The sequence below is a fragment of the Pollachius pollachius genome (assembly GCF_949987615.1).
Source record: "Pollachius pollachius genome assembly, chromosome: 4".
NCBI lineage: Eukaryota > Metazoa > Chordata > Actinopteri > Gadiformes > Gadidae > Pollachius > Pollachius pollachius.
The window spans coordinates 10,057,952-10,067,528 of NC_136937.1; the positions used below are offsets into that span (position 1 = coordinate 10,057,952).

Sequence of the window (9,577 nt, forward strand, 5' to 3'; positions counted from 1 at the left end):
GGCAACAGAGAGCATCACTTCTCTCCCCCCAATCAGCGAGATAGGGGACACCTGGCCGGAGGGAGGAAGAGGACCAGAAGCCATCTTAAGAGGAGCACCAGAACGGCAGAAGGGGAGCGAGCGGCACGGGGGAAACACTCGAGACCCCAACCGAATAAAGGCTCACGGAGACCCTATGTAGAGTGCATTTGTTCCCTTTGATGATGGATCATTGTAATAAATGCAGAGTGTGGATTAACCCCCGACTTTGAAGTGTGGTATGTTCTTTGAACCCCAAGACATCGAGGAGCGGTTACCACATATATTGGAGAATGCAGGCATTGTGAAGAACCCCATCACAACCACAAGGTAGACTACCCACCAATCCGGCATGCAGAACCCGGACGGGACCGCCAACCCGGCCAAGTGTCGTCTCGGGCTGGAGGAGACGCGTACCTGGGGTACCAGGTAGGGCGGGGACCCGTCCGGCCACAGGAGAGCAAGGGGGCTGCCATCCGGGACTGGCCCCAACCCCGCACCATGAAGCAGGTGAAGACGTTTTTAGGACTAGTCGGGTATTGCCAGTGGTTTATACCCGGGTTTGCCACGCTGGCCAGCCACTGAACGACTTGACCCGGAAGGCCCTGCCGGATCGGATCACATGGTCCGAGGCAGGCAAACAGGCCTTTGGGACGCTCCGCGAGGCCCTATGCTCGGAGCCGGTGCTCATAACCCCCGACATTGCTTCCCCCCTGGTAGTGCACATGGACGCTTCGGAGGTGTGGCTGGGGGGAGTCCTGTCCCAGGTCCGGGCCGGAGAGGAACACCCCATCACGTACATCAGCCGAAAGCTACTACCGAACGAGCGGAACTACTCGACGGTAGAGAAGGAGGCCCTGGCCATCAAGTGGAGCCTGGATAAACTCAGGTATTATCTCCTAGGGAGGGAGTTTACCCTGGTCACCGACCACGCCCCCCTGAAGTGGATGGCCGGCGCCAAAGACACCAACGCCCGGGTGACGTGATGGTTCCTGGCCCTCCATGACTTCCGCTTTAAGGTGGACCACCGACCGGGCAGGGATCACGCCATTGCCGATGCCCTGTCACGTCGGGATACCTGCCTGGGCGGGTTCCCCGTCTACCCGAGGCCTGAGCAAGCGGTGGAGAAGTGTGGCTTCCCGCCCCTTAAACCTCAGCCCGGGCGGGTCCGAGGATCAGTGGTGGACGACGTATACCGCCGCCACACACTAGCGATAGAGAGCATCACTTCTCTCCCCCCAATCAGCGAGACAGGGGACACCTGGCCGGAGAGGGGAAAAGGCCCGGGAGCCATCTTAAAAGGAGCACCAGAACGGGAGCGAGGGGAGGAAGGAAGCGCTCGAGACCACGATCGACTAGAGATTCACGGAGACCCTATAGATAGTGATTGTGTTCCCTGTCGGAGATCATTGCAATAAATGCAGAGCGCGGCTTAACCCTCTTTCACGTGTGATTCGTACCTGGAACCTGGCACATTGGGAAGCGGGTTACCACTATATGTATATATATCAGTGGTGGGCCGTTATCGGCGTTAACGGCTGCGTTAACGCGAGACTCTTTATCGGCGATAAAAAAAATATCGCCGTTAATCTATTCTCAAAGTTGGGTGAAAACCAGGCGAATTGCACTGTAGGGGGCGAGAACGAGTCAGACTTCGAACCAGTGTATGCCTACTGTCAAATTACCACATCAAACGTGACGTGCTGACATGGATGCAGCTATGAAGCCGCCGTGTTTGCTAAAGGGAAAGTTTATTTTTAAGAAGCTTCCCAATGGAAACCTTGACAAAACTAAGGTTGTTTGCACCTTGTGCAATGCGGAATTAGTTTACTGTAGGAGTTCTTCCAGTCTCAAGTACCACCTAAACGCAAAGCACCCCTTAGCTAATGCGGAACTTGCCAAGCCAAGCAGTGCTGTAGCGCAGGGGAAGAGTCGTGTTCGTCAAACTACTATGTTTGAGTGCAACCGAGGCAAGCCCGTCAGCACAGCTTTATCAGACAATCTAACGAATCTCCTCGCTCAGTGGATCGCCACCAGCTGCCGGCCCATCAGCGTGGTTGAAGATGATGGGCTCGAGCTTGTTCTCCAGGCGGCCACAGGTGACCCATCTTACAAACTACCTGCAAGGCGAACTATCATGAGAAGAATAAATGACCAGCACGCCTCAGAGAAAGCCGCAAAAGATGAGAAGATGGTAGAGGCGACGTGTGTAGCACTGACTGGGGACCATTGGACATCTGTCAATAACGATAACTACCTCGGCGTTACTGTACACCTCATCGATGCCAGCTGGGAACTCATCTCCTTCGCTCTAGGTAGGCTACGTTATGTAATTTTAACAGTGTTGGGCAAGCTTAGCTATCAGTTACTCTACCATAAATAAAGCTTCACTACACAAAAGCTACCACCCAGGCAAATGTAGGCGAACAAGCTAAGTTACACAGCAAAAGTAGTTCATTCAATTTCAACATACATGTTTAAGTTGAACCAAATTTCAAGGAAATGTGTGTTCAAATTTGGATTGAATCTGTGATTAATAAGAAGTCTCAAAATTCCAAAGATAGGCCTACAAGTTCAAGTATGTTGCAGGGATATTCTCTATACTAATGGCTGCGCTGTGTTTAGCCACAAAAATACCCCAGAAATAGTGGCCAAGCTACTTCAAGAAGTTAAAGGGGTAGTTCGGAATTTTGGACATAGGGCCTGATTCCCAAGTTAGCCTTGGTGTTCTTTGTCATTGGAGACAATTTTCAACACATTTCATTCAGTCCTTCTAGTTGCAGAGTTCGCTCATGCTAGGCTAGCGCAAGTCAACGGGCAATGCTAGCCTGCTAATAAAACAGTCTTGCCCACTCCACAGTACACCCGAGGTAAATCAATTATAACGCCAGAAGTGAAAAGACTGAAAAGTTACTTGATTCAAGAAATAGTGAAGCTACCACCAAGCTACTGAGATTTGTAGTTAGTAACTAGCTTAGCTACAAGTAGTGAAGCTACTGCCCAACACTGAATTTTAAATTACATTATTTAATTTAATTACTTATTAATTACCACAACACCATGAATTACCACCACAACATTATGTTTGCTTCTTGATGATTGCTAGTTGTTTACTACTACTAGTGAACTTATTCTGATCTACTTTGTCTGTCCGTTAGGTGTGATGAAAACAGAGGAGCGTCACTTTGCCGAAGCGTGTGCCAGGCAGTTTCTCGACGTCGCTAATCAGTGGGGGATAACTGACAAAATCAGCACTATTGGAACAGACAGCGCTCCTAATATGGTGGCAGCAGGGAGGATACTGTCATTCGAGCATGTGCCCTGTGTTGCGCATGTTGTACAGAGAGCTATTGTAATGTCACTTCGGGAAGGTGGTTTTGATGGTGCACTGGCCAAGTGCCGTAAAGTGGTCGGACATTTCAAACACAGTCCGGCCAACTCAGACGAGCTGAATGCCCAGCAAGCCTCCCTTGGACAAGATCAGGAGCAACTCGTGCAAGATGTTCCAACACGGTGGAATTCCACCCTTGAGATGATCAAGCGTGTGAGGCGCAACAGAGACGCACTGCACACAACGCTGTCTCAGCAGAAGCACAATCTGGCCCTCCCAACAAATGCTGAAAATGAGAAGTTGGCAAAGCTAGAGAAACAGCTGGAGCCATGCAGGTATGGTCTACAAATATAGCGTGTTCATGAATTGGCATACAAGTTAAATGTATTGTGATTAAGAACTTTAAAAATGTGTAATCTGAGTTAAATGAATTAGTCATTAATTAATTATTGCTCTGTGTCTGTCTGTCTGTCTGTCTGTGTAGGTACATCACTGAGCTCCTTGGTGGGGATAAGTATGTATCGTGCTCTATGGTTCTACCTGCCCTGTGCCACCTCCAGCATGCGATGAAGATCTCAGATGATGATCCTGCCTATATTGTGCGATTCAAGGCTGCCTTCACCACGGACCTCAACCAGCGGAGGGAGAAAATAAACCTGGAATGGCTTAAGGTATGTCAGACTGACCAGAAGATAACTGCATTGTTTGATCATTAGAAACTGTTAAGCCAGTAGATCGGTCGATGTATAGATAGATTAATGAGTCATGAAGAAATATGGAGGTTGGATTTGGAAAGTGAAATTTTCGTCAATCAATAATTATTATTTTTTGGTTCATTTTTTGTTCATCAAAGGTGGCGACTGCTTTAGATCCACGATTTAAGGACCTCAAGTGCTTGCCCAGAGCAGAGAGGGAGCCAGTGTGGGCAAAGCTAAGGGAGTTGGTGAAGGGAGAAGAACCTGCTCTGCAGCCACTCGGGGAGGAGAACCCTGAGCCACCCAAGAAGAAAACAGCCCTGCTAGTCATGGGATCAGACTCAGAATCAGATCAGGAGACACCAGAAGACAATACTGTGGAGAGGTACAAGGTAGAGCCCAGTGCCAGCTTAGATCAGTGTCCACTGAAGTGGTGGTCGGAGCACAATGCTGTCTATGGTAAGATTGCCCACATTGCCCGTAAATACTTGGGGACTCCTGCCACAACTGTCCCATGCGAGAGACTTTTTTCTTTAGCAGGCCATATTGTGCAGAAGAAGAGATCTAAATTGTCACCAGAAACTGTGAACAAGCTGGTCTGCCTGAGTGACTGGTGGAAGAAGAAGAAATAGATTCTCATGTTCTTAAGTTCATCATGGCCTGTCATGTAGGCCTAAAGTTCAAAATTCATGTTCAACTGAATAAACAGTCCATAAACACAAGTGCATCTTATTGAACATTATTTATTTTCATCACCAATTATCATAGTAGAACAGCTTTTTTCAAGCAGTTTGTGATGCATTTTGGAAACAGGAGATGAGCCCCTGGTCTAATGCGCCACCTGGCTTGAGAGACCCTTTCTAAAAGACTTACTTTTGGTCATTATTTAGGTAGCACACATATTATGAATGCCTTCGGCAGAATTCAAATGAGCCATTTTAATCTAGATTAATCTAGATTAATTTCTAGATTAATCTAGATTAAAAATAATAATCTATGCCCACCTCTAATATATATATATATGTATGTATGTATGTATGTATGTATGTATGTATGTATGTATGTATGTATGTATGTATGTATGTATGTATGTATGTATGTATGTATGTATGTATGTATGTATGTATGTATGTATGTATGTATATATGTGTATTATTAATATAAAGAGATATATCGCTCAGGTAAGCCTATAGATACCGTTGCTGGAGACTCAGCTGCTCCAGACTGTGGACAGTGCTTGATGCTGCTGGTCACCCTCTGTCCCTCCTCTGCCCTCCTCTCTTTGTTTCTCTACTTCCTCTTCCTGTTTTATGCTGTGTTGAAAACTCCACAACACAAAGGATCTCAGCACTTCTCCGCCCGCAGTACGAGTGGGCTTTGAGAGGCGGATTGGTAAGGGTTCCTCCCACCACAACACACACAGCCCAACGCACGCACATAGACTCACCAACAACAACACACATGTTGCACACACAAACACACATGTTTGTATGTATTGAAATTGCTTGTGGTTCTTGTTATTTTGATACCTTGAAATCTATACAACATGTATGAATGTTCAGTTTGTTACACCAAAAACATTGAAATGTGCATTTGTATATCGTTTTATACCCAAAAGTCAATTGTATATTATATATTTTTGATAAAATGTATGAATAAATAAAGTCCAAGAGTCTTGTATGGCAGTTTGTTTTAAATGATCTCTTTCATACTTTTATTTGAATCAGCATAAGAAAAGCGTGACACAGAATTATATAGACATGTTTTCAGGTTATATTTATCCTATTAAATCCATTAATCTGTGCGGCACATTCGTTAAATCTTGGAGGTGTCTAAAGCATTGATAATTGCTGTGAGGAGGTTGACTCTTTTTTAAAACGTCTATAGTCTCTATATATTTACCAGCTCCTCAACCCTCTGCTGGAACACAATATTCATAACAGCGCCAATTTCATTCGCCAGGTTCTAAAATCCTGTTCAGCACTAGATGGAGTTGTAGGGCCGACTCCACAAAAGCTACTAACGACAATTACAGGGCAATAAGAGATACTTTGGGCAAAATAGCATCTGACTGTGATGAGAAAAACACAAACCAAACGGGAAGCTGCAAAGCTAGTTTCAAAACTTAATAAACTAGAGACAGCATTAATGTTGAACATTAACGACTAAGTTGTGGGGCTGGGAACTGGGTAGGTTTAAGGCGACTGGTGATCATCTACAAAAAAGGGACATCAGTAACTGCGCTGAGTCTTTTTCACTGGTATTTTGTCACTCTGCGAGCCCAGTTGAGGAGCATGCTGGTCACAAGTTGTTATTGAAAAGCACTTGACAGTTGAAGCATAAGAGACTATCAGAGCTTGCGTTGTTTGTTGTTGCATGCTTCTAGGGGCGTTTACCCAGAAAACCCAAAATGAAACTCTACCATCAATGTCAGCCAGCGGAAACAGTTGTGGTGTCTGCATGCCGTCCAACCAGCAGTGCTTCCTATAAACAAGCTGAAGCTATACCACCATCAGAAAATACACACACACACACACACACACACACACACACACACACACACACACACACACGCACACACACACACACACACACACACAAACACACGCACACACGCACACACACACACACACACACACACACACACACATATACACACACACGTATGAACAAAAAGTGAAGTGTATGCACACAGACAGATGACTTAGAACAGAAATTTAGTTCATATCCACACTCAGTTGAACTACATTGGAGAGATGAAAATGAGATAAAACTAACCATGGACAAAGGGTTCCAGTGAATTCACAAAAGCCTGAATTTATTTTAAGAATGTATGACACTTAGGATCCATGGTTTACTGCAGTGTGTCAGCCATTTCATGAGCCACTTATTTATCCCAGGTATTCACCTTGCCAAAACTAGGTTTGATTCCCTCTGATGCCGCCAAATGCTATTAATATTATATTGTTATATTATATTCAATTAATACTTAAACAAGATTTCTGTATCATTGGTGATGAAGAAAACTTAACGCTAGAAAAACTATAGTTGAATAATTACCAAACAAAAATGTTTACATGTTTTCTGACATATTTTTATTTGTATTTGTATTGTAATATAAAATATAAGAATAATTTATTAAAGCAAAAGGTATTCCGAAAACGTTTGATGTTGTTTATCTTGTTTGATGCCAACTGAAATTGTGTGTATGCATCCATGACAATACAAATTTAGTTTAATCTAATATGGATATGTAATGAAACTCAGGTCATATCACCTCGCCGGATACGCAGATAGAAATAACCGCAACATTTTCCACAAGGCCAACCAATCACAAGTCATTTTTAATCCTTCCGCCTTCAGTCAAATGGGTGTGATGAAAGTATCAAATGTCTTTACTCCTCCACAGATCATCATGATGAGCTGGACGTATGTCTTTCTTCCCGTCATCTTGGGTAAAATATTTACGTTAAAATTTCTATTTCAATAATACATGAGTTGTATATGATGTTCTGTGTAATGATTGATTGGTATTTAGTGTTTTAAAATCACATTTATGTATCATCATATGTTGCTCCATGTTGCTGCACATTTGATCTTAATACTAATTGAAAATATTTTTTGTTCAGGTGCTGTTGTGTCCTGTCAGGTCGTACTCTCTAACCCAGTAGTGGAGCTGACCGTGAGACCAGGAGAAAACGTTACTCTATACTGTGACTGTAAACTCACACCTAATATAAATCTTGTTTGGTACAGGAACTGTTCTCATGAAAATCAGCCAACACTATCTCTGAATTGGAAGGCCAATCATCATGGTATTTTTGATTATGGCAAGAGTGGAAGAAATTTCTTCCATTTAAATATGATGTGGAACGAATCGTCAAACTCATACAACTTACTGATTAAGAACATTACTGGTTCTCAACTTGGTCTCTACTACTGTGGAACTGAAAAACTGGATCGGAAAAAAGGAAACAAGACAGAACATATCTACACATATGGTAAAATAATCACAAGGATTTTGATAAGTAAGTTGACTTTTTTTGTGGTCAAATTTATTAATATGAATTCAAATTATTATCATACGTCAGGATAATATGCAAATGTGTTCCAAGTCAAGCACTTTTTAAAGATGGGCAGGTTGTGCTGATTAGAGACATTTGTGCCACTACAAACTCTACCGTTATAATTACATTTACAATCCCTACGATCAACCTGCACTTAAAGATAAAGTTCAGCACAATTGTAGAGGCTAGAGAGCGTATTGAGTGATTAACTGTTTAATTAATTAAATGTTCCTCTATTATATCCAATATTTAAATTTATTAATTCATGAAAACATCAAAATAAATCACCCAGCATCCTTCAGCCAAAGCTTTAGGCCCTTTCCCACGAGGCGACTCACCCACGATAATGAGTTCACCGACGGGGAGAGGGGGGGGCGACCAGGGCTGAGGTCGGCTCTGATGGTTGTTTAGTGTGCGGGGTCTAGAGACACGTAAATGTGCTGCCCCCTTAGGGTTAGGAGGGCAAAGTCTTTTTCAAACCAGTTTAGTATTATGGGCCTGACTGCGTCCTGTAGAGGGGACTGAGACTGAAATCGGCGATGACGGTGGGAACAGACAATGGGAGGAAACAAATGACCCGATAGCGTAGACCACCACTGATTGTCAAGACCAGTCGTATAGTGTGTACTGCCAAAGTCCTTCCCAACTTTAATGGTCACCGAGTGGGCAGGAGCATTCAGGAGTTATATCCTGGACAATGGTCGAACAAACTTAACTTCTATGAACCAAGATTGTAAAAAGGTAAGAACTAGCACCACTGAATTTAAACATTATATTTCCTTAGATATCCCTTTAGATGTCAGTGCTGGAGACCCTGCTGCTCCAGACTGTGGACAGTGCTGGATGCTGCTGGTCACCCTGTGTCCATCCTCTGCTCTTCTCCTCTCCCTCCTCTCATCCTTGGTCGTCTACCTCCGCTGCAGAAGGAAAGGTACCGTATATATCTCTGTTAACTGGCATCTTCTGTATCTTGAGAACACCGTCGCTACATATTGTCTTCTGTAGAAGCAGCCACTGTCTCCCTTTGCTGGTTTTGTGGCCTTATAATGACTCTTTGTGTTTCTTTAAGATGAAGACCTCCATGTTGCTCAGACATCACCCAGCAGTAGAGATGTAACATCAATCAGGAACCAGGTAACGTATAGTTCATATTGTGATGTAATGGTAGAGTACAGTATGGAGTACATTTACAGGTTATGGTGGACTCCTGTACAAAGATGTTTACTGAAGGCTGAATGAACATCAATGGACCCAATGTTCAGCGAAAGTCAGATGTTATTAGACGCAGGAAGAGAAGTGCTCTACAGGAAGTAGCTTCTTCCTGGAGAGTCGCCTCATAAGGGTCTAACAAGCGACACACTTTAGCAGTGTTCAATAGTTTGATTTGACATGGGAAACCAACCATTATGTTGACGATGTAATACTATGATGTGTGTTGATGATGTTATGGTTTATTAAAGTGTACA

The 9,577-nt window shown here is 43.8% G+C and overlaps 1 long non-coding RNA gene across 1 annotated transcript; it reads left to right on the forward strand.

The window, feature by feature from the left end:
- Nucleotides 1-7,453: 7,453 nt before the first annotated feature.
- On the forward strand, nucleotides 7,454-8,996 carry LOC307074100. The gene is made up of 3 exons (XR_013811762.1): nucleotides 7,454-7,499; nucleotides 7,674-8,072; nucleotides 8,896-8,996. It is a non-coding gene; the product is annotated as an uncharacterized lncRNA (long non-coding RNA).
- Nucleotides 8,997-9,577: the final 581 nt, after the last annotated feature.